Source organism: Corythoichthys intestinalis, chromosome 9 (assembly GCF_030265065.1).
Source record: "Corythoichthys intestinalis isolate RoL2023-P3 chromosome 9, ASM3026506v1, whole genome shotgun sequence".
NCBI classification, from domain to species: domain Eukaryota; kingdom Metazoa; phylum Chordata; class Actinopteri; order Syngnathiformes; family Syngnathidae; genus Corythoichthys; species Corythoichthys intestinalis.
Window position 1 is genome coordinate 29,644,672 of NC_080403.1, and position 24,848 is coordinate 29,669,519.

General features: G+C 38.7%; 1 protein-coding gene across 2 annotated transcripts in view; it reads right to left on the reverse strand.

Annotated features, from left to right (window-relative positions):
• Positions 1-24,848, reverse strand: part of LOC130921557 (contactin-4-like) — a 262,979-nt gene that overhangs the window by 227,155 nt on the left and 10,976 nt on the right. Inside the window, exon 1 of one of the 2 annotated variants that reach the window (XM_057845592.1) lies at positions 13,698-13,774. The exons of the other annotated variant lie outside the window; for it this stretch is intronic. The gene's annotated coding sequence lies outside the window, so the exon portion shown is untranslated. Of the gene's footprint in view, positions 1-13,697; positions 13,775-24,848 lie in introns of those variants that run through there. 2 annotated transcript variants of the gene reach the window in all.

A 24,848-nucleotide genomic window follows, 5' to 3' on the forward strand; every position in this document is an offset into this window, starting at 1 on the left:
ACGAGCAGTGGTATTACCAAACTCCTTGCATTGGGCCCATGCCTAATTCACAACAGGAGTCGTGTGCCCCTCTAATCCAACGAGTGGGTAGGTCTTACTCTGCCAACAATTCAAAACAGACTTAAATGTATAGTTCTTGCATGGCGACATTTCATTTAATGGAGTTACTAATGACAATGGCACAAACCAAGTTGGCAAAGTTGTGAACATAACAAATTGGGAAGGTATCCTTTGCCTCGGTTCAAATTTGTTTGACATTATTTTTTTTATAGGTTTTCCTCCACAAATTTTATTAATCGCCACGACTAAACTATGCAAGTGATGAATCAGGAACTGTTTTTTTTATTTTTTATTATTTTTTTTAATTTTTAAATTGATACAGTATCTGTGACAGTCTCGCTGTGCTTCAGGAAGCTACTCATTAACGTTGTCTAAAAATACACTACAGGAGTCAAAATGTTGGATAACTAATCTATACTGCTTTCAAACAACCAAATCATACAAATTGTCATTAAAAAAAAAAAAAGAATAAAAAATTTGCAAGTTTCAGAATTAAAAAACTAGTCCTGTAATATTCAGTTTATAAGACACTACTTCTTTTCCCCATTTTTGAGCTCTGTGGCTTAATGCGATTTATGGATTTTTACAGTCAAGTGGGGTGCAGGTCTTTTAGTGTTAATAAACCTGTGGCTTTTTTCCAGTGCGGCTAATACTGTGTATGCACAAATACTGTTTTCTTTTCAAATTTGGGGGGTGAAGCTTGTCATCAAGTGCGCTTTCGGGTCGAAGAATTACTGTAATTATTGATGTTGTACTCTTTCTATTGCAACGGAGAATCAAGAATAAGAATAGCACTATAGGTAAATGTTTGCTTCTGTTTATTATTTTTATTTATTTATTTATTATTTATTAATTGTAACAATATTTTTAGTAATGAATCCTATAAAGTTGGAGTTCCTGTTTGTTAATCTTCACATGCATTTGTAGTTGTGCTGAAGACTTGAGTATTTGAGTTGTGCCCACAAAAAAAAAAAAAAAAAAAAAAAAAAATCATTGTCAAACATCTTTTTTCGCTGCAGCCGTTGACTCTTATTTTGGGCACCATTACAATGGGATCAGATTTGTTCTGCCAGCAGTAATCAATTTAAACAACAATATTTGTAATAAAACAATCCCACTGCCCTTCGGTTCCCAAAAAAGCATCTTCCCATTCTGTCCTAATCCCACACCTTCCCTACCAAATGTCATTCTCTGACTCGAGGGAACAGTTCTTTTGCTTCCTACGAGGAAAATTCAATAGCTGAAGTTCAGCAGCAATACCTCACCAGTCCTGAAACACTGCACTCCACCATGTCCCCTGTAAATCCCTGATAAAAAACATGTACGTCAACTATATATTGGACAGTTTGGGGTAATTCCCCACAAAACTACTGAAAATATCATGACAATGAGGGAAACATTAATTCAGTTTTTGTACTGAAAGGCGAACTACACATGAATAAGCAGCTTTGAAATGTTTTCCTCACTGAGCATTCTTTTTGGCACTTTAATCTTTCAGTGCAGAGGAACAGCTTTTGAGAAATATTTATTTTCAATGTTTTTTTCCCTCACATAGACATTACTCATGATTGAGTTATTCATTTTTACACGAAAACAATGTTTAGAACACGTTCTTTTTCATATGGAAGAAATAGCAGAAATACCATCAGGGATCTTCGGCCTGTGACTAAAATATATTTGGGCCTGAGTGCTTCAAACCCACAAATTGACTATTTTTCTTTTATTTTCTAGGGGGTGTGTCAGTCATGGGCCCTTAGGCTTGTCATCCCTTTTCTCGCTCTCAAATTTCCCCTGGTGAGATGGTGTGCGGTGAGAGTGTAACCTGCCAGAGGAAAAATTTAGTTAACACTAATGGTGTAACGATTCACATGGATGTATTGAATCGATTGGTTTTGCACTTTAGATTCGGTTTACTTACATACCATTTCAGTTTTGTTTTATTTCATTTTTCCCCTTATAAAATTTATTATTAGCGCAAGCTAAGCACTACGCGTAGAACCAACTGAGGGAGTTTCCAGGACGGCTTAAATGTCGGACGCTCAGGACTCTCTTTGACTTCACTACTGATAAGCCCGCCCACCTGGAGCGGCTGGCGCTGTTTCAACGAACGCCCAGGCTTTGCCTGGCGGAAGACGCTGCAACCGGTGGCAGCACGTAGAACACTTTTTGGGCTCCCTGTTAAACTTACAAGTGGACAAAGGCAGAAAAATTCAACATTATATCAACACTGCTGCACGGATATTTTAACCCATTTAATACCAGTTTTGTTAATAACGGCGTAAGAGTATAACGGTGTTTATGACTGCGATACTTTCAGTAGTGAATAATCTAATTAATGTTCCCATCTTTGCAAGACTGTTACCGTTACTGTATCCTGTTTAGCTCCTGCCTGTCATTAAAAAGCTCTAGCGTCCCCAGCTGGATGATGACGTTGGCAGGCTCACAATTTCATCTGATTTAGAATCCAGCCCATTGAGGGAGAATTATTAAGAATGAGGAAAATGTGACGAAGAGAGAAGCAAAATGCCATTTTTTAAATCTCTCCAATATTTTTAAAGGATATTCTTTTTATCTGAGTATTTTCCCCAATTGCTAAATAAATGGTATGGTCATGAAAAATAAGTCTTATGCTAAATGGAATATGAAATATTAAAAATGCATTTATTCAGAACGACATGGCAAAATTACTCCATAATGGTCAAAACTGTTGACTTCTTGCACCTCCCGAATGATATTTTATGCCACTCGAGTTAGTCCGGCTTTTGTCATTTCCCTGCCCCGGCTTCAGAGAGCGTAAACAAACCAGGAGGTGTGACAGCTACCCAACATGCTATCCCGAACCGAGCGGCGTTTCAAAGTCTTATTCTCGCCTGTTGAAGTGAAAATCACACAACTCGGCAACCCCCCGGCCGCCCAGCAAATTTAGGCTCGTCGTTCCCCCTGCTGCGGGCAGGAGAGCTCTTTTGCTGGGGAAGCAGCTGGAGAATGACCGCCGGACAAGCACGCTGACATCGGAGGAGCGCGTAGCTGCCCAAGCTCAACCCGAGGATAGCGATCTAATGCCGGGCACACGAAGAGGGCAATAAGCCGAATATAGCGCTCTCCCGGCGGGCACGGGAAGAGAACCGAGGGGGGTGTGCGACAGGCTGCCGGTCGCCTGCCAAATGGCATTCTCGGTGGACAAGGAGCATTGTCAGCCACAAAATGCAAGCTACCTCTGTATTAAAACATGTGCCATGATCCCTATTTGACAATCCAAAACACGATGTTTACTCACTTCCTCTTACGTCCAATGGTCCCACAGTTGTCGGACTTGTTTTGGCCAATCTCGGGGTGAACGAGAACTTTTTTGAAAACCAAAGAGGCTCACACGCCTCTCCCTGGTGCAGCAACGAAATCTTGCAGTGCATTTGGCTGGCGTGATGTAATAACGTGTAGATGGAAAGTAACGTCAGTTACTTTACTGAGTAGCTAATTACTCTAAGGTAATTGAATTAGGCTACTAACTCAATCACAGTTATAAATTGCTTCTCCCAAAAAGTAATTACTTTTTTAAAGTCACATTAACAACACAGCTTAATACGGCACAGTCCAACAATAAATTGAATCTACACATAAGCAAATCAGATAGACATTGTCACTGTCATATGTGCTTTCTGCAGAAAATGTTAATATGTATGCAGATATGTGTATAAATTATTTTCTGCATATATACAGTATGCAGAAAAAAATCAACTATTTGTTAATTTTGACTTTTTTATTATATATATATATATATATATATATATATATATATATATATATATATGTATGTATTATATAACTTTTGAGCCCTATCGAAAGTCTGTTGGCCAAAGAATACATGGGTGTTTAAGTTCTTTTAACATTTGATCAAACTAGAGTGTTATGAATTGTCTTTCATTTCCATATTTTCCTCTTATTTTTATTACAGTGACAGCTATTGATAACAACTGCCATCTAAATGCAACTTTAAATCCACACCCCTAAATATATTTCTTGAGAAAAGCCCGCCCTGTGGATTAAATGTCAACTATAGTATATGAATAAACATTGACAGCTCGAAGAGGAATGCTTGGACATCTCACATTGCAATGCAGGAGTAGTACCCACACAGGTCAATCTTGGTAAGTTATATACAAAGGACAGGAAAAAAAATAATAAATCTAATATATACACACACACACACACACACACACACGCACACATATATATATATATATATATATACACATACATACATATATATATTAGGGCTGTCAAACGATTAAAATTTTTAATCGAGTTAATTACAGCTTAAAAATTAATTAATCGTAATTAATCGCAATTAATCGCAATTCAAACCATCTATGAAATATGCCATATTTTTCTGTAAATTATATATATATTCTGTAAAATAATTTGTTGGAATGGAAAGATAAGACACATATAGACATATACATTCAACATACGGTACATAAGGACTGTAGTGGGCATTTCACTCTACTGTCATTTAAATCTGTCTATGCTGTCCTCACTCCGAAGCGTCTACTTTTTCCAAAGCTAGACAGCTAGTGAACGACGCCTTAATAATCAGACTTCCTTTTTCATCTGATTTATTAATAAAATGGCCTCAAACCATTGTCCTATTTAGACCGTAGTGAAACTACAAAAAAAAGTACACAAGCATTGCATTAGCAACAACGTTAGCTTAGCACGCTATATAGGTTCACTAAACATAAACAAAAATCGTCTCATACAAAAAATATAAAATTTCGCTTACTAACATAACATGTACATTCTTTACAACAACCATACTTACGGACAAATCTTGTCCAAGGATCATATAAGCACAACATTCAACTTAGGCGTAAGCCCGAGACGTCGTGCAGCCATATTGAACTGGCAAGAAAGCAATAAACCATGTCGCAAAGCGACCACAAGAGTTTGCTGCTAGACAGCACAAAAAAACCTTGCTGTAAAACTTACCAAAAGGCAGAATACTGTCTGAGCGGGACATGTGCGTTAATTGCGTCAAATATTTTAACGTGATTAATTTAAAAAATTAATTACCGCGCGTTAACGCGATAATTTTGACAGTCTTAATTTATTTATATATTACTGTATATGTATAGATATGGCGGAAAACACAGACAAGACTGAAAAAGCAGTTCCTGTTCTTGCACTCCTCTGAAACTGAAACTGCTGTATTTTAGGCCAAAAAAATGTGTTTGATAGAACAATATGTCTTTATGCTGCCATAGCAGATTCATGGCGCATTAAGTCCCCGAACTATTTTTAATTTGTCCATTTTGCCCTGAAACCCCGTTTACAGACATCGCGCAACCGCTTTTGTTCTAACCCAGCCATAAAACGAAGGTAATTCACTATATTTATCATTCAAAATGTCTGTCATTTTTAGCTTAGAATCATTAATTGATGTCTAATATTTCGTTAAAAAAAAAAAAATGTATTAACTCGCATATTTTAAACTTTTAAACAAATGACATCACAATGAAAAAAATGGCATCTGTAAAAAAGTCACAGATATCTACCTCATAACTATCTCTTAATTGTATTTTTTTTTGTTACTGTCGCATTTTCTCCGATATGTTAGATGATAAATAATCGATCCACTCAAAGAAAAATTGGAAAAAAAATGTTTAAAGGGGTAAAAAAAAAAAAAAATCTTGACCACTCATTGAGGTCTGCAATTTCTGCATCACGACCCTTGTTATATTACCACGTTTAACTCATAAAATCACCCAAAAATCCAGCTGTGGGCATTCACAACTGTATCTTGACACTCAGCGATACATGCTACATGGAGTTTTTGGATCGAAACAAGGTAAGTACACGATAACATCTCGTTAAAGAGAGAGAGTCATGGCGTCTGTAATTCTGCTCTCTCGTGCTCTCGCCTCCAGATAGGGTTTTGCTGTTTAAAAAACATTTTTCTTAAAAAAATGCCCTCCTGTTCAAAGTTTTTATTCCCCCAGAAAATAGAGATTTTAAGCTTTCCAATGATGTATCACACAGGCATATCGGACAATTTTGAAATTTGGCCAAATTGGGGTCTCAGAGCGGAACTTCAAGTCACCTGAGTGTCTTCCGCCATATGCAGTACATATATATAACTTGTATGCACAGAGAAAAACGCAAATTAACTTGACAGTATATCATTTCACAACAGCCACAGCTGTAACAAAGTCCTTAACAAAATACATGGAATACAATGAAAACAATTATTCAATCATTACAAATTAGAAAAACAACAATGCAACCTTCCATTCTTATATACAAATTGTCATTTAAAGCACATTTTCACAGTGCTAAATTTCAGCTCATCATTGCAAAAAGCCTGAAGGTGAAAATTGAATTTAAGGCCTGCAATTATCTTCATCATTACCACAATTCAATAAAGCTGTACCCATTTTATCTTGTTCAGGGTGGTTTGCTTTCATGGCCAACAGTGTGCAACCAGCTAAATCTCTGCAATAGATTCTTATTTGGAGGGGGAAATCCAAGGTTGACAACTTGCCTCAAATCTAAATAAATGAGGTAAGCTTATAGGTACAATATGGAATTCATAGTGTTAACGTATTTTGTTTTATTCAATTAATGCACCACCAATGACCTGATGAGTACACAGAGCCCTGACATTTTAACCGAGACACCCCCCCCCCCCCCAAAAAAAAAAAAAAAACTCTTTCTTCCCTTCAATAGAGAGTGTTCAGGTTGAACACTCTAGACGACCACGTGCCTTTGCACGTCCGCTTGGCAAAAACACTGCACAGGCGAGCCGGTACCTGTCCACAATTTATCATGGATTATGCAGACAATAAGAAGAGAGACTTCCAGCACAGCACCAAATCCAGCTAAGACTCCAAGCTTTATGTTAGTGATCATACAACTATGCGTGTCATGCATGAGCTTAACACAGAGGTTGCAGTTACGCCACACAAAGATGCAGCAACTCCATATAGATGCCATAAGAATATCACTCTGTTGGTGCAATGACATTTTTTCAAACAGAGCAGTTGTTTGATTTAGGCTGTAAATATCAGTGACCAAGAATAAATTACATTCTATTACACGCCAGTAACGCACATAAAGAGTGGAAGGCAAGTTCGAACGTGCAATACATTGAACAAAAATGCTAAAATTACTCATGTTTTGTATTAAATTCTCGTCAACTCTATCTTTTTCAGACAGAAAGCTGACGTTACTGGAAATATTAGGCTGATGCTAAGGGTAATGCAGCATGCCATCACGATAGTTGTAACCAATCTAGGAGTCCCCGCATTAATGTTGAAGTGACACAGAAACAAAAACTACTCTATTTTTGTCTATATACAAAACAAGATGTACTGCTAGCAGTCCAATCAAGGAATTTCAATGACGACATTCTATCCTGTAGTATTATATCTAGTGTAGACAGGTATATTTGTGTGTTAACACACGCCAAAGTTAATTTGGCCAGAATACAGTCGTTAATAAATTATTATTTCTGTGCGGCCCGGTAGCAAATGCACCACCGGTACCGGTCCGCGGCCCAGCGGTTGGGGACCCCTGGTTTAGTAATTACTAGATACTCATCTCTTACATATTCTACTTTGTGAAAATGAAAATCCCCTAAATCCAAGAACAGGTTTAGGTACAGTATATTGAACATTTCTGGATCATATAATCCCATTCATGCAACACAGACTGCAGTTATCTCACTGAGCAAAAGTATACATAACAGAAAAGTGCATGGCCATAAGATCAGACCCATTTAACGGATGTTGTCACAAGCATGAGCAGTGGTGCGAATGAGCTCTACCTTGTCCTTTAGGAATTTGCTCCCTCACCACCAGGAGATTGTGGCTCTAGGACAGGGGTGTCAAACTCATTTTGGTTCGCTGGCCTCATTCACGGAAATTAGATCTCAAATGGGCTGCACCAGTATATTCTAATATATACTGTTATGTATGAATGTAGTATGTAGATATAAATATATATTGTTGTACATAATTCATTTTCCCACCCATTCTGCAAAAAAAAAAAAAAAAAAAAAACCCAGACATAACATATTCAAAGAAATAAATATTCACATTAAAATTTTAACCATAAATCCGTGTTTTCATTTATATATGAGCAACTTACAGATCTCACTGGACCATATTTGTAAGACAACATACTCCATCCATTATCAGTTCATCCTTTCCTCATAAGAATATATGATGTAAACGATATTTGCTTACCTAGCTTTTTCAACACGCAGACATCTTTGCACAGAATGACATACCAGAAGAGGTACTACTGGTGGAGGTTGCTCACTGCAGACACAGAATAGAGCTTTTTGCCTCTCAGAACAAAGTGTACGTACTCGCTCCCAAACCAAAACCAAACACTTCTGGTTTCACAGCACTTGTGTCAAAATAAAAGAATGTGATTCTCTATGGACTGAATGAATGAACTAAACATCCGCTGTCTATTATATGAAATAATTTATTTTATCAACCATTCAGGTTGCACTGTTAAGAAGCTTGCACAAGCATTACCGCTAGTAATAACGCAAATACTAAGAAATAAGTAAGCAAAAAAATTGGAAAACAAATCACTGATGACACCAAACAATATTTTTACACTTCACAAATTTGACATTTGGCAATTTTAAGTCAGCACTCTACTGCGTAAATGCTTTAAGAATGCAAGTGACATAAACAAAGCTTTCAAGCTTCAATAATAACACCTTTAATAGAGTGAAGGGTGTCAGAAATTAAAGCTCAATTTAGGTCCCTATAATCATCCATCACAACTATTGTACATAAATGATTTAAAAAAAAAAAAAACATCATTTCAAACAAAAAAATGGAAAGCTACTACATTATAAACAATTTTGAATGCATGACCCATGGCATGACAGACACTAGAAGAGAATGTGTACCTTTTGATAATGAATACAGCATAATTTTGTTGATGAAAGTAGGGGTTTGGATTCAAGTGTTGCTTCATCCTAAATTTTAAATTGTCTTGTTACCCTGCGTGTGTGCAGAGAGCTAGGAGGTTTTCTCAAAGGAGAGGAATTGAAATGAATGATATTGTATTAAAATTAACACATTGACAGACCTTTCATGCAGAACATTTTGTTCAATTGATCCAAAAGGTCCATCTTGTTGTAAAATAAAAACAAGGCTTCTTCATTTAAGCTGTATGACATCAAAATATAGTAAACCACTGCCATTGTGCAGATCATCCTCAATGATGTTGTAACGCATGTGGGTCATATTATAAAAACATTTTGTGCAGCATGTTATGAAAGAAGCTTGTGGTGAGGAAGGCTTAGCAACTTTGATAAATGACATCATGAAGTAGCACTTATAATAAACTAGAGATTAAACATAAGTTTGGGGTGCTGTGTGTTGATATGAGTCCGTAACGGCTTATGATAGCTTGGTGTGAGCGACACTTGTAATGGAAAAAGACAACTGCATGGCACATTGCCCAGACATGTTCAAAGTGGTGTTTGGAAACTATAGCAGGATGGCCGTTTTTTTTCCTGATAGGTTGTAATTTTGGAGGTGAAGGTATACTGCCATACAACATTGATATACTGTACAGCCAAGGGAACTGCTACTTATTCAAAATACTATGCAGCATTTCAGCAGTTTTTTATTTTTTGAGTTTAATTTGCACTGCGCCACAAAGGGCGCAAACTAAACTGGCCATGTGTCTTGAAAGGCCACTAACGTCATTAACTGAAGACCTGTGTCGTCTATTTTACAGTGAGATGTGGTATCAAAGTACAGTAGTACCTCTGCATACAAAGTCAATTCGTTTCAGGACCTTGTTTGTGATTCAAAATGGTCGTTCGTCGAGCAAGATTTCCCCACAAGAATACATTATAATTCCATTAATTCGTTCCACAGTCCAAAAACCTACACTAAATCCTTAATAAATACTGCTGGTACTATTACAAATGGCAAAGGCTATTACACATAGCAAAACAAATAAATTATAAATAAAAATCTAAAGATTATAATAATAATAACAGTTCTTGTAATAATGTAACAAATTGGGTTCTAATGTGGCGGACATTTTTTGCGTGCTGTACCTGAACACACCGTGTGGCTGACGTGACAGTGAGATAGAGAGTGGGGTAGAGATTTTACTTTCTCTTTTAATGTTTTGTTGCTGCCGTCAACTGTGGCGGACAGTAGGCGTGTTGTGTTGCACAAGTTGATGGAATAAATGATTAGAAACCTGACCAAGCTGGCAATTTCTTTGGCGATTTTAGCACAATAATAATTGTCACCTTAACTTGACTGGTGACTGGAGATCGGAAGAGGACCGTCAAGATCGACATTCTACTGCCGTATTGTCAAGCCAGTTCACAGATGCGCACACCACGCTCATTTTTCTATCATTTCCATCTTCATTTCAATGGTAAGCATCACCTTTTTTTCTTTCTACACCACCTGCACTAACTTTCTTGGAAACCATTTTGATTTCTCTCACAAGAAAATCCACCGTGCGTCCTTTTTGTGGCAAAACAAAGAAACTGCGTTCATAAATTGTCATGTTTTGAGCATGCCGTCGGATGTAGAAATGAATGGCGAGTCAAATTTTACATCGGATGTCGAAGAGATCGTGTGTCGAAACGATCGTATGTCGAGGTACGACTGCATTAAATTTAACTCCACTATACCGCGCAAAGCAACACTATGTGAATTGCATGCCATTACAAATATGGAGCTGAGGTCTGGAAGGGCCAACTCCTCCAGTGAGGAATATCCTTTTGGCCAAGGATGCAAACAGAGGAAGGTACCAGTGCTGGCGTGAAATTACGCTGGGGGCCAAAAAACGGCTACAGGAGTTTGCTACACTTTGAGGGTCTGCTAATCATCGGCATACAGACCAATGGACCAAGACACAGCTGCACCATTGGATAAATGCTTCCCAGGCCACTGCAACCACTAAAAGCCTTCAGTGCACACAGATAACATGGTCAGTTGGTGTTTTTTGAAAAAAAAAAAAAAAAAAAAAAAAAAAAGACGGGAGTGGAACACCTGAAACTTTAGAGACGACCACACAATCACAGATTCATTGGCTGTAAACTTGAGATAAAAAGGGCCTAAGCCCAAAGAGTAGAGGAAACAAAGAGGTAGCATACAACTATTATGATAACATACTGTAAATTATTAAATAAAATGCTGCCTATATGAACAGTACTTTGTGGAGGTAGAACCATACCGTTACTTTATATTGTGCTCACCAGTGGTGTCACAGCTACTGTACCTTGCAAATGTTTACTCAGTGTTGTGTAGTCATGGCTTTCAAAGCCTTCTTTGCTGGCCTAAAGGAAGTAATGTACGACATTCATAATTTATATTTGTGTTTATTTCTAACAGCCTATTATGGTCATTTCATGACATATCTATATCATGGCTTCCCATCTTTGCAGCGATAATATCTAGATTTTTTTGTTAGTCCTAAAGTTTGCAGCTTCTACAATATGTGTTACCTTGTAAATGTAGTCTCGCCTGGAAATATTGAGTGATGGCTCATTTTACCTACACACAGACATTATTATTATTATTATTGTTTTTTTAACAAATTAGATTTTAGATTCACCACGCTCACGCCTTGCTTGGCTACATTAGCATTTTTTCATCCACTGATTAGTTGAACTAAATGGTCTTTATATCCATACTCTATTGATTAGCTGAGCTAAATATGAATACTGATCTATTGAGGGGGATCACGTCACAGGCCTACATAATTAAACATTCATTTTCAAGGCAGATTTTTAGTGACAATTTATATTATGAGGATAAGTTGGCCAACACCTTTGTTTGCTGGCTTGTTTCAAACTGGCAACATTAATGAAATTGGCACTTCATTTACTAGTTTCTGTTTTGGAGGAGTATGACCATACAGAGTATGGCACATTGTGTGTTGAATGCAAAGGTGCTTGCTGCATTGCTCTTTAGAAAATGCCTTTCTGTACACATTAAAGTATCAGCACTTTCACACATGTCTGACCTTGACAAGGACAAATGAAAGTCCCCCTCCTGCATCATCACAATCCTCATCATCCTAATGAGAGGAGGAGTCTCACCCTCAGGTAGAGACCTCGTTTCCTTACTCACAAAGAGAAGTGCTTCATTTTTTTTCCAAGGCTGTAATGTCCTTTTTAAGTGAAACAATGAAATGCATTTTTAATAGCTGCCTATTTCACTTAGAGAATGATTGGTAGTTTATGTTTATGCTGACCATGCCTTTAAATAAACGGATTGAACGTATCAACAAGAACATGTGCATGCTGATGAAATGACACTTAATTATGTTTCTTGAAACCACATACAAATGGGATTCTCAGTGGTGGGGGTGTATTTTTAAGCTTTCTGACTTTTTTCTTTCTTTTTGCACCTAAGACATGCATGCAAAGTGATAGGTTTATTTTGAAGTTTAAATTCAAGTTTAAATAGTATTAGACCTACTCTGTGTATTGTACTGCTTTATTATACTTACAACAACTTTGATTGATTTGGACATGACAGTGGCAATTGACTGTGATGCTAGCCTACATCCTGATGAGTTTAGGTGTCTGTTTGAAAAATAATGTTACAGAAGTGACAGTGATATATTACCATCTAGTTGTTATGAATATACTTGTTGGCTATAGATAAGCTGTACCGTGCATGTAACCATAGATTTAATATTTAACAGGGTAGCTGTGCTGCTTAACAGTCAAACAGCTACACCCTTGTTCAAAAGTTTTGAGATTCAAAACGAAAGACCATGGGTGTAGAATCCACTTTCTTAGCATTTTTTCCTTTTCCCCCTGGAATTCTTGCTTTTAACACTGTGAATTGAATGGACCTTAAATTTGGCCCATGGCCCATAAGGCAGCTAGTTAATTAGGCTCGCCCTATTAAATGCTAGACCATAGGATCGTTCAGAATGATGCAGATGGCACTAGTTTACTGAGAATGTACAGGGTTATGTATGAATTCCAAAATCTAAGAAATAAAATACACTAATGTATTGTAAATAGATGTTGGAGCCCTCTAGCTTTGAAGACTTTTTGGAAGGTAAAGAGGAACAAAGCAGTACATTATTTCATAATAAATTTACCAATAACCCCAGTTGACAAAAATATAGTGGTTCTGACTGCAGAAGAAGAAACACTCAATGAAAGGTCTTTCATTGACTTGGTTGGATTATTTTTTTGTTGTCTCAACTTTTTTAAAACTTTAAGTCCATTTTACCAACGTTACCGATGAACACTTTAAAAGTTCATTTGAGCATTATCACACTTTTGCCCACAACTGGGCTTAAGAGGAAAGCAAAACTTTGTCAACAACAAAAAATATTTAATAATTAAAAAAATCAAACAAACAAAAAACAACAGCTAATTTACTGGCTGCACATTTGTGAGTACATTAATAATTTTCATGCCCGCCGTCCCTCTCTCTCTCTCAAGAAGGACTACTTTGCAGAAAACTCAAAATATACGTTGTGCTTGTTGGATATTATAGCTGAGCTTCTACTTCAATTGCGAACCTATTGAGACATTTATTTCGACGGAAAAAAAAAAAGAGATCATACATGAGAAATTAGCAAAACCTCCTTGTGAGGAATATACGTACCAGGTGTGCCATGAAAGGCGACTGGAGTTGGCGCCTCACCAGCAAGGCATTCTTTGAGTGACAGAAGGATTAACAGTTCCCATGGTAACAGCATCTTCATTTTCTAAGGTCAAAGAGTCTCCTCCTTTCCATCAAGTTGCCAGAGAGATGTGTATTTCAATGGCAAAATACTGTTGTACTACTTGGAAGACAAAATAAAAACGGCTGCCCTAAATTACACGAGCCCTGATGTGACTGATACATTGAAGCTGATATTTCCTATAAATACTATTCCTTTAGATTACTAAACTACTCAGTCAAAATAGAAAATAACGTATTGGAACCAGAATAACCGCATCATAGCTTTAGTGCGTCTGGTATTGCTGATTTTTTTATTTTTTATTTCACTAAAGAATTGACCTTGAAAAGATGTTTACTACTCCAGCATCTGAAGGAAATCTCTACTAAAAAAAATCTCGATGATAGTCACGGCAAAATATTTGCTGGTATCACAATTCTTTACCCTAATCCTCAGAAAACCTATCATTCTCTGCTTTTCCTTGCAGTCTCACAGCATGCAAAATGTTCAATGAGAATTTGATTGGCAGATTAGCTGTAGTAAATCCATGCCACCTCTTGCCACATATGAAGGCATTTTGTATATTTACACTTGGAATATATAACAATTCTACTAACATGGCTAAAGGATTGCAATGGATTACCTGAACCAGGGACAACCTCTCCCGGTAGCTCTTTCAAAATAAATAAAAACTTCGTCCCCTGCTGGGGGTGTGGTTGTCACCCAGCCACTGGCGTGGAGGAGTGGTGCCCATTCGGGGATGCGGGGTGGTTGTCCGGGGGGTGCTGGGGGTGGTCGGGGCCCTGGCGCTTCTCTCTCCATGTGGCCGGCAGTTCTGGACCATGGAAGCCTGCCTCGTAACTCACGCACTCTTCACCTTGCACTATAACAATCCTTCACTTTGGGCACATACACACTCATTCAGGGGTTTCAGGGAGAGTCGGAACAGGGCTGTACAGTCCTGGGCCGGCTCCCCCTTGATTTGAATGCATCATGCACTGTGTGTGGCTGGTGATGTAACAGTTGCCCTCATGCTGCCGGCCCCGCCATTCAGGCACCTCTTTTAAAGGGTACCATGGACTTAAAGACTTGTAAGCTCTAATAAGCCAAAATTGTTCTTTTACTAAAATTTTATTAGAAAAACATAACATATTGCCATTGATTTAAAAATCTATAATATTTAGTACATGTTTTGACCTACGGAGGGTGCCATATATTTATGAGCGCAATGCACGCTGTGGGTGATGACGTGGTTGGGCTGTACTGGGAGAATAGCAGTGCTCTACACTAGCTAAGCTAGTATGACGACTGGTATGAGTTTGTCACATTATGCTGCTGGTCAGATTAGTTTGTTACAGAACTGTGGGATGAGTTCCTGAAGCCGTAACCACATCCAATTCCAGCTCATCAGCGGTGTCTTTAGACCGATTCTAGGCGGGGTGCCGAGATAATGACTTGCTGCCATTTGACAGTTCATATATCCCTTTGTTGCTCGTTGCACAGTTGCCTTTTTTTTCCCCGATTGTTTGCCTCTCACCATGGTTTTCCCTCTGTTTTTTTTTTTTTTTTTTTTCTATCCCGACCGACTTTTACAGACCCTTTTTTGTCTTTTTATAATCCCGACCAACTATTACGGACCATTTTTTGTCTCCTTTTTCGCGATCGTGTGTTTTTTGTGTGTTCAGTAAACCCTTGTACGCAATCCCTCTGTTATTGTTGTCTGCTACACTACCGGTGTTCTACAATTCCTTATTCGCGTTCAGACGTCCTACACCAGGGGTCGCGTTAACCGAATATTTTCCGTCGTTGACCGGTTTTTTAAAACGGTGACGGAAAAAACTGAAGTCCGTCTGTCATTTTGACAGGTTGCAATTCACACCCCAGACCACAGGGTGGCATATTAATTAGCTATTGTCTCTCTTAATGCATGACGTCGTTGGCTATTCTGTCAGAATATTGTAGCGTCACCGTGGTCTGGCGGCAGCACCGTGATTGACACATCAACGCGAGGTTCTTATTGGTGCACCCGGTGTGCCAGCGCGTCATCCAATAGGTGGACTAGATTGTCGCCTGTGTATAGACAAGTTTCCGAGGTACTTCCGGTTTACTTCCTTATGTCTTCCTTCCCCTTCCGTTTCCGCCTGTTTACTGTTGAAGTCAATGTCGGTGGAATCGAAGTTGGGAGGTCTTTATACAAGATCCCGGGAATGTTATTTTGATGTAGGCGGGTGGAGAACCAAGCCAAGGCCTCCATGCTTCGTACCATGTCGATTTCCAAACCATGGGTGCTCGTACTCGTCATACAGGTGGGAGGGAAGGAGATGGACAAAACTGACAGCTCCTGCAGTCATGCCCCCGCTGTTATGGAAGGTAATGTGCTCTAAAAATACGAAACCTAAAATCTGGCGCATGAAACGACTTGTTGCCTTTGCTATTGATATTACGATGATGATTGTAATCAATTTTAATTTTAATCATTTTTACAACAACTAGCTTCTGCTACTGCTGCTAGCCGCCTGTTGCTAATCGTGTTTGAATGCACCGCATAAATCCAAGTGTTACAAGTTTTTATTCGTTTGTTTACAGCTGGGAAATGCTGTTATAAAAGAGAAGACAACTTGACTTGTACGTTGATGGACATATATCGAACATATATAGTTTGCGTTCCACAATGATGATGACAGCTCGACTCCCGGGAGAGGCCGAGAGAGGCAGGAATTGTGACCGACGGTGGTTCGCCGAGATCGCCGTGATCCAACTACGAACTTGTGAACGGTAGCGTCTTTAAATATATGCTATTGGAGCTGGAATTACCGAGGACGGGAAAAAAGCACATCTAAATGCCGCCGAGGGCCTCCGTGATGTCGCTATTTGTTCCCGAGGCTCCGGAGCTCTGCGGTCTGATATCACATTCTCGTATGCTATTTTTGCAATACTTTTATAAATGTGATTTATTGACCTGTTTTGGAGTGCACCAATCGTTTTAAATAAAACAAGAAATTGAATCATGTCTAAATGTTTTATTGCGATCAATGCCTGCAATAAAAAAAAAGAATGACATACTATTTGTGTTTACATCATATGTACATAACCTTGTAGCATTTCCTTGTAACAAAACAATCCATGTCAGCCCTTCTGCAGTCGGCAAATGTAATATAACTTGTAATTTCACCACATTTTGGTCACTAATGGCCGTAGTATCAATCCATTCCTCACGTTAACACAGGCTGACCGTTGTTAATAATTTTGTCCACGAATGATCAACGAAGTGACACGAACTGCCATCCAATCTCATCTACGTGTCATCTAGGTCGTGCTGAATCAATTTTTGAAGATTCCATGGGTTTCTCTGGCTTGATTTCGTAGTTTTATCGTCGTCAATACACTGCTAATACACTGCTACTCGACCGGACCGGAAGTGCGAAGCAGACATTTTCCAAGATGGCGGCGCCCGTATTTCGCTCAGGAAACTTGTCTATAGACCCCAATCACATGACGTCACAACTCCGCCCCCTGACTGGAGCAGCCATGTTGTCCGTCAGCTCGTCGTGTTTACACATTACCGCTACGTACATGCCTCCTATTACGGCGTGTTTTTCTGCTCGTTAACATTAATAATCAAAATGGCAAAGGCGTGTGTGGCGGTTGGTTGCAGTAACAGAGAAGATAGACGGAGAGACTTGAAGTTCTACCGTATTCTGAGAGACCCGAAGAGGAGAGCGAGATGGACTGCTGTAATTCGACAAGAAATCTGGGCACCAAACGATCCACAGACTATGTAGTAGTCATTTTATATCTGGTAAGATGCATTTAATATATATTTAGAAGATTTTGGGCTGACAACCACAATTAAGATCACTGTGTGACATTGGTGATTGGGGTCTATACAGTTGCCTCTTTTTCTTTGGGAGTGGAGTTGTTTTGTTGGTGTTGTTGGCGGTGAGCAGAGTAAAAAGAGGGAGAAAAATACAACTTCCGTGTCTAATTTTTCGCCGCCAAACAAGCGTTACAATATTAATTAAAAATGAATGAAAACTAAATACTATTGAATATGTCATCATTATCATTTTAAAGATTTAAGTGACTGGTAAAAATAGATTATGACTGGATTTTTATGACCCTGTCAGTCAAAATGACAGACAACGAAAATGTCTAGCGCAACCTCTGTCCTACACATGAACACATCGGTTAAAAGCGGTGTGTACTTACTATTCCTGTTTTTATTGAGTCTTGTATTACCATTTCATTACCTCAAACACTTTTTTACATGTTTGCTTTAAAGCAGATTGTTGATCTGTTGACCACATTAGTCACGTAGCATATTTAAACCACCCCTATTTGATATTAATACATTTTAGTATTTTCATCAGGCATTTTGAGTACGTTCTGCCTGTATGCATCAAAACAAAACAAGCTGAAATCGCACGATACTACTTTGGGTCTCAAATTCGCCTCTTGGAGGACGTTTCGCCGGTATAAGACATTTTGGCAGAACACCGGTCTTGTCCTACTCTCGTCACATCCTGTCTTTCCTGTTCATTTTGTTTTGCTGCTAGTTTTATGAAATATCGACAGTGCTATCCTGCTCATTAATGTTACTCTTGGGTTCAAACAGAGGGCTGAACAGCTGACATACAGTATTTATACCACTAGTCATACTTGTATTCTGAAAGCCAGGCAGCGCCCGTTGACGTAACCACCCACAGTGCATTGCGCTGTCAACAACAATGGTGACCTACTAGTTCAACTAATTTTACAAATTTCATAAAAACGAAAACATCAAGAGGGGTTTTGATATCAAATTATTTTAACTCATACTAACATTTATCTTTTAATAACTACAAATCTTACTATCTGTGGTTCCCTTTAAAGCACCACATATATTTTTTCTTCTCGGGGGAGGTACGATGAAGGGAAGTGGGATGTGCACCTGGGAAGAAGTTCCACGCACCTGTCCCACTGCCCTCTCAGATGTGCTCTCCTATTTTAATGCATACACAGTGCTATCCTCCCAACACAAGGCCATCACTGTGCTGGATAGTGGCTGCCAGTCATGGACCTGGCAGCTACAGTAATAGGGCGGGAGGTGGGTCCCACCATGTTTTATATGGTGGAGCTCCTGGGACGGGGTCTCGTCTTCATCCGTGGTGTCAATTGCAGGGATGAGGGGATCGGGAGGCAGTGGCCTCTCGGCTTTGTCCTCTCTTCTACTGGGGCATCCTTCTTGGACCTCGGTGCAAATCGCCGGCTTGACACCGGCAGGGCAGCGGGGTGTTGCCCCCTCTGGGTGGGGATCCTTTTTCTGCCCCAGGCCTAGTGGGCCATGGGGGTCCCGCATTGCGCCGTGACGGTCGGGGAATTGTGCTGGTGGCTGGGGGTTCTGGTGGGCAGGCATAGGGGGCGGTGGCGTGTTCCCTAATCCCTTCCCCCAGGGCTGGTTAATGGGAGTGAGGATGGATCCAAGAGGGATGATGGTGCACCCTTTGCCGAAGCTGTGGGAGGAGAGTTGTGCCATGATCGCTAGCAACCTCCTTCCCCGATTGGTTGGGGCCGTGGGGTGGCCCATACACATTTCCACTTTTCTGCAGGACAAACACACGTCTGAGTGGGTTCACGCATGACTGAGGACAGTTAGACTTACTCAGGTAGGGAGATGCCAGGATTAGCGATTAGGTCGCATAGAATTGGATATTACTGAGTTCCACACATCCCATTGCTGAATTGTGTAGTAATCACGTCTCCTTTTGACTCACCTTCCCTCCTCTTTTTCCTAAGTTATCAGGCCCCCCACATGGTTTCCACAGGTAAATATAATTAGCTAACGATAGCACCGATATGTTTATAGATAGCATAGGCGAGCAATAATGTATTTATTGTTGTTTGTTCTTCTCTTCTGTCTACTTTTTTCCTTTCTGTCCCCCGGAAAAAAAAAAAAACAAAAAAAAAAACTTTTTTTTTCACTGCTTTCAGCTAATAAATAAAACAATGACCACAACAGGAGTATATCAAACTTCCATGTGATAAGTTAAATCTGTTAAGATCATAAGGACACTCAGATTATTTTTCTCTGTGTCTATGCTGCTGAGCAAGACAGAGAAACATCAAAACAGACAGCCCATTTTAGAGTGAATATTAAGTCTGATTGTGTTTTACATGCTTAACCAACATTGAAAGATAAAGACAGCTTTTCATTAATGTTGAGAAGATGAATGGCTTAACTGTAGAAAATCATTGTTTATGATAAACAGCAGCAAGTAGATAAATGAGACAAGGAAATCCAGTCCAATTTATATATTCCACCAAAAACAATTAAAATGTTTATTTTCACTTTTCTAACTGCTATCCATATACATACCAATAAAAATATAACTTTTTTAAAAAATGGATACCACTAAAATTAGCTTCATCAACAACTGACTACGGGAAAGAGGCGTTTCGTCTTATTTTTTCCATACTGAATTGTTTCCTTAATTGTATTATGCGATGCTTTTGTTGTGATTCATGCTCATGAAATACTTAATTTCACAAAGTCGTTTGAACAATGAAATATAGTCAACTTGTGTTACCATGTCGTTAATATTGTCGGCGTAAAATGTGCTTAAAATTATGTTAATATAATTACACTTGGCATTTGAAAATTGCAATAATTCATCTATCTGTGTACGCAAAGGTTACTTATGCCAAAAATGCATACCTGGTATATGCCTTTGATTCTAATTTAATCAGTTAATTACACTGCTTGAATTAATAAGTGTGTTAAAGTTGCACCAAAGTTAATTCAATAAAAACTAATTATAGAGATTTTTATAACTCCAAGTCAGAGATGAATTTGAACCCTTTTAAAAAAAAAAAAAAAAAAAAATGTATATATATATATATATATATATATATATATATATATATATATAAAACCTTTTATAATCATGCTAATGGTAGCAGACATCCAGAAAAAAAAAAAAAAAAAAAAAAAAAAAAACTAATATTGATGGAAAGAAACATTAGTGTGACACAGATTCATTCGCGTCACATTATTTAGTATAAGAGGTCAAAATACTGATCATCCGCACTTTATCTTGTCAGTCATCATTATTGATTTGGTCTCCACTTTTTTAACCTTTCGCCATTTTGTTTACTCTTCTTTCAAGAGTCTTGACATGAGTTTCAATCAAATATTGTGGGACTGATCAATAATGAGATTAGTTGATGGCTTGCCCTATGAGACTCTGGTTCTGGAAATCCAGTGAAGATACTGTATCTTTCCTGCAATAGAAGCCACATTTTTGTCATTTACTTGAAACTATGACGAAATATGTTCATTCTCCTATTTTTTCCTGATGCAAATTTAATCTAAATCAGATCTTCGTGCTTTGTCTTAATTTAGAACTTACAAGAATGTAATTTCAATATTACAATTTAGAATTGGGAAACACTGTAGTAAGCACAGACTTTGTAGAAGTAAACTCTGCACCTGCTACAACTGCTGTTGAGAATTTGATCGACCACAACAACCCACCTAAACAACAACACAGATCAGCCTTTTCTAATTGTTTGTGTTTTGATCAACCTATTTTCATTTGCAGTTTCAAAAATATCATATAAAATATGCATGGAAACACATTTTTTTCCCCTAAAAAGCCGCCCAAAAATACATAACATCTTGAAAAGCCTTTACCTTTCTTATCTTATCGATAAAACCCAAATGTGACTGGTTTGGACGCCAGAACGGGAAACTACTGCTACTTCTACTTCTTTCTTAGGTCCGATTGTGGCACACAGAAAACAAAATGCCCCTCAGTACATGAAAAATGAAAATGACCCAGCCGGAGCAATGAGTGAAGTGCTGCAAAACAATCACACTACAAAAATCCCTGACACACAAGCCGGCCCATGCACATGAAGAACAACACGGCTGTGTCCCCCTACGCGGCCACCTTTGACAGTACTTATCAGGATTCGTATTTAATGTCTTCTCCCAAGAAAGGCTCATACCGTGAAATACTACCAAAACGGTGACTAGGCTTCCAGTTAGAGCCAAATGCCAATAGTTAGAAGATGACTCTTCTGCCCATTGTTGCACAAAAAAATAAATGAAATTAATAATAATTATAACAATTTGCATTTTCTATTGCACATTTTCACTAAATTGGCCAGTTAGAGCCAAATGCCAATAGTTAGAAGATGACTCCTCTGCCCATTGTTGCACAAAAAAATAAATGAAATTAATAATAATTATAACAATTTGCATTTTCTATTGCACATTTTCACTAAATTGGCTCAAACATTGGGATACAATTACGGTAGACAGAAATCCAACTACTGCCAGAAAGAGTGTTTTTCTGCCCTCAAGCAAGACTGTCCTTTGGATTAGTTTTCGTTGTTGACTCTGTTTATCTTTGACTTGCCTGCCTCATTGTTTTTCTCTTAATCACTTTGGCCTTCTGTCCTGGACTGTGAGTTCTGTTTTGCCCCTTACTGCTTTATTCATTTCATCTATATGCACAAAAGTTCTTTTACTTTAAACATGATACCTGTTTGTCTCTGCACGTATGCAAAGTCTACTTACTAGCAGTGTGTTTTGCCTCATACCTGGCGACACAATTAGTATCATGATTAACAGGTCACTATTCAAATTTATTTAATCCCTATACTACACTTGAAGATGATTACTGCAATATTTGCATATTACTTTAGAAAAATAAAACAAAATGTACATAAACACATGGGCGGAGTTTGACTTTTGTGGGAGGGGGAACATGAAACAAAAAAATTCCAAATATCCATCTTCCCTCCTCAGGTGTAGTTTTGGCTAAGGAACGCAAAGGACTGTCTCTAATGTGCTAGTCACATCATCTGCTTGAAAAATAATTTTGACCCATTACGAAATACTTTGCAGGATTCTTGTTAATTTCATTTCATTCATTTTGTTGTTTGTTAATTGCTTTGCAACTTTTATAGACAACATTTTACCAGTTAGGTCTTTATTTTTAAATTCATATATATAGGAAAGTCAATTACATGCAATGACAATGTATGGCCACTAAAGGGGGGACTGCCACGCTTGCCTCCCCTCAATCTCCGCGTATGCATAAAAGTCCATCTAAATCAATTTATTCCTGAAACCTCATCCAAAATGTTTTTTGTTTTATGTTTGAACAACATATGGCTTTTTTCATTTACATACATTCGCATAGATACATTTTCTCTTTTTAGGGCAAATCTGCTTGAGTCTAAACCTGCTTAAATGAAGGATTCTAAATACTCCATGCCTCCGTTTTTGCAGCAAAAGCCAACATGAGCGCAAATTTCAGACTTAAAAGAGGATTAATCTTAGCAAAATGATTGGAAGTACCTCATTTCGCCATTGCTGAGGTGTGCCGCCAGCAGTACACAGCCAACAACAGCTAATGTTATTGTTTTCATTGACTGATGCTGGGTTGCTATAGGTGTGTAAACACCCCAGTAATGACGGCCAACCACTAGAGGGCGACGAACACAATCTCCACTCGGATTAATATTGTTGTTACTTCAGCAGTAGGGATGAGAACCGAGAACTGGTTCCTATTGAGAACCGGTTCCATGTGTTTCAATTCCATGGAATCGTTTGGCAATTTCTCTAACGATTCTTTTATTGATCCCAACCAGCACGAACTACGTCACGTAATATACGTATATTACACACAGTCACATCAGCATTTAAGACTACATGATAGCTCAAAGAGTGACAACTCACCAAGTATACTCTGAACAGTCAACGCTGAGTGATTATACATTAATGATGATGAGGTGATTATCATGAGACTACTTCAAGAAATGGTGATTTTTTTCCCCAAAAAGTCTATTAACGGGTCTAACGTATTCCTCGTCGAATACTCTATAAGAAAAATATAACATATGTGCATCTAAAATAATCCTAAAAGATTTTATCAGCAATTTTAATATTCCTGTTAGCAAGGTTCCTTGTTATGTTCCTTGGTATGCGTTCGTTCCCATAGCAACCAGTCAGTTACTTCCTGTTATTGTCCTACGTCACCGAGAATAGGCGTTGGGTGCACATTTCGAGCAGAGTGCAGCCACCTGGTAATCTGTGTGTGTCCATGAACAAATGTAAGTATTTCCTCTTCATGTCATAAAGTTCTTGTGATAAGTTAGAGCCGATATCAGCGTGACCGTTGTGTTTTTATTGTTACGTCGGCTGGTTGCTACCGCTCAACCTCGCTGCCTCGGGGAGAGCATCGTTTACATTATATTCGCGTTGCACATTTGTGTTAAGAGGAAATGTGTTAGTTTAGTATCTTAAGATGATGTTGTACATCCATATGAGTGGAAAGTGCTTAGTTTTCGCCACTTTTATGGCCAAGATGCCTGCATGCAATGTGCTTCCGGGTGGTGCGCGCGCACTCGCACCCCCACCACCTTTGTGTTCATTATACTGTGCGAGTCATTAATGTGTGTCATTGACTGCTTTACAGTCAATTTGCATTGTTTATGGCATCAGCACTAATATGACGTAATTTTCCTTTCAGAACCACACATATACCCACACATTCCAGTCTTCTTCCACACACATACAAATACATCAACATCTTTCCACGCATGCTCTCATCTGCTCATTGAGTGATTCTCATATCAAGTGCCATTGCTTGCATATAGTTGTGCCTGTTGCCAAGTTGGATTAAAAGTGCCAAAGACCAACTCCACTCTCCGCTCCTTGTGTTCTAACCAACACCCTAAGCGAATGAACCATAAAACATATTGAACCAAGAACCTCATACAGTCCATTAGTCCAAATTAGAATTGATAAGAGACGAATTGATAAGAGGCGTATCGGCTGGATGTTGCCTGCTACGGCGGGGGACCCTGCCCTGCCCTGGGCTTGGTGGGCCGCTGGGGGCCCCCTGGCGTGCCGTGTCGGCTGGGGTTGGTCGCCAACGGGCTTACACTCACTAGGGATTTACACGATTACTGGGTTCTAAATCACAGAGATGATTTGTGTACACTCTACCCCTTTCTATCACTTAGCTTATAGACTCCCCCACCTTCTTCCCCCTCTTTTCCTGGTCAACAGGCCCCCCCCCATGGTGTCAACCGGAAAT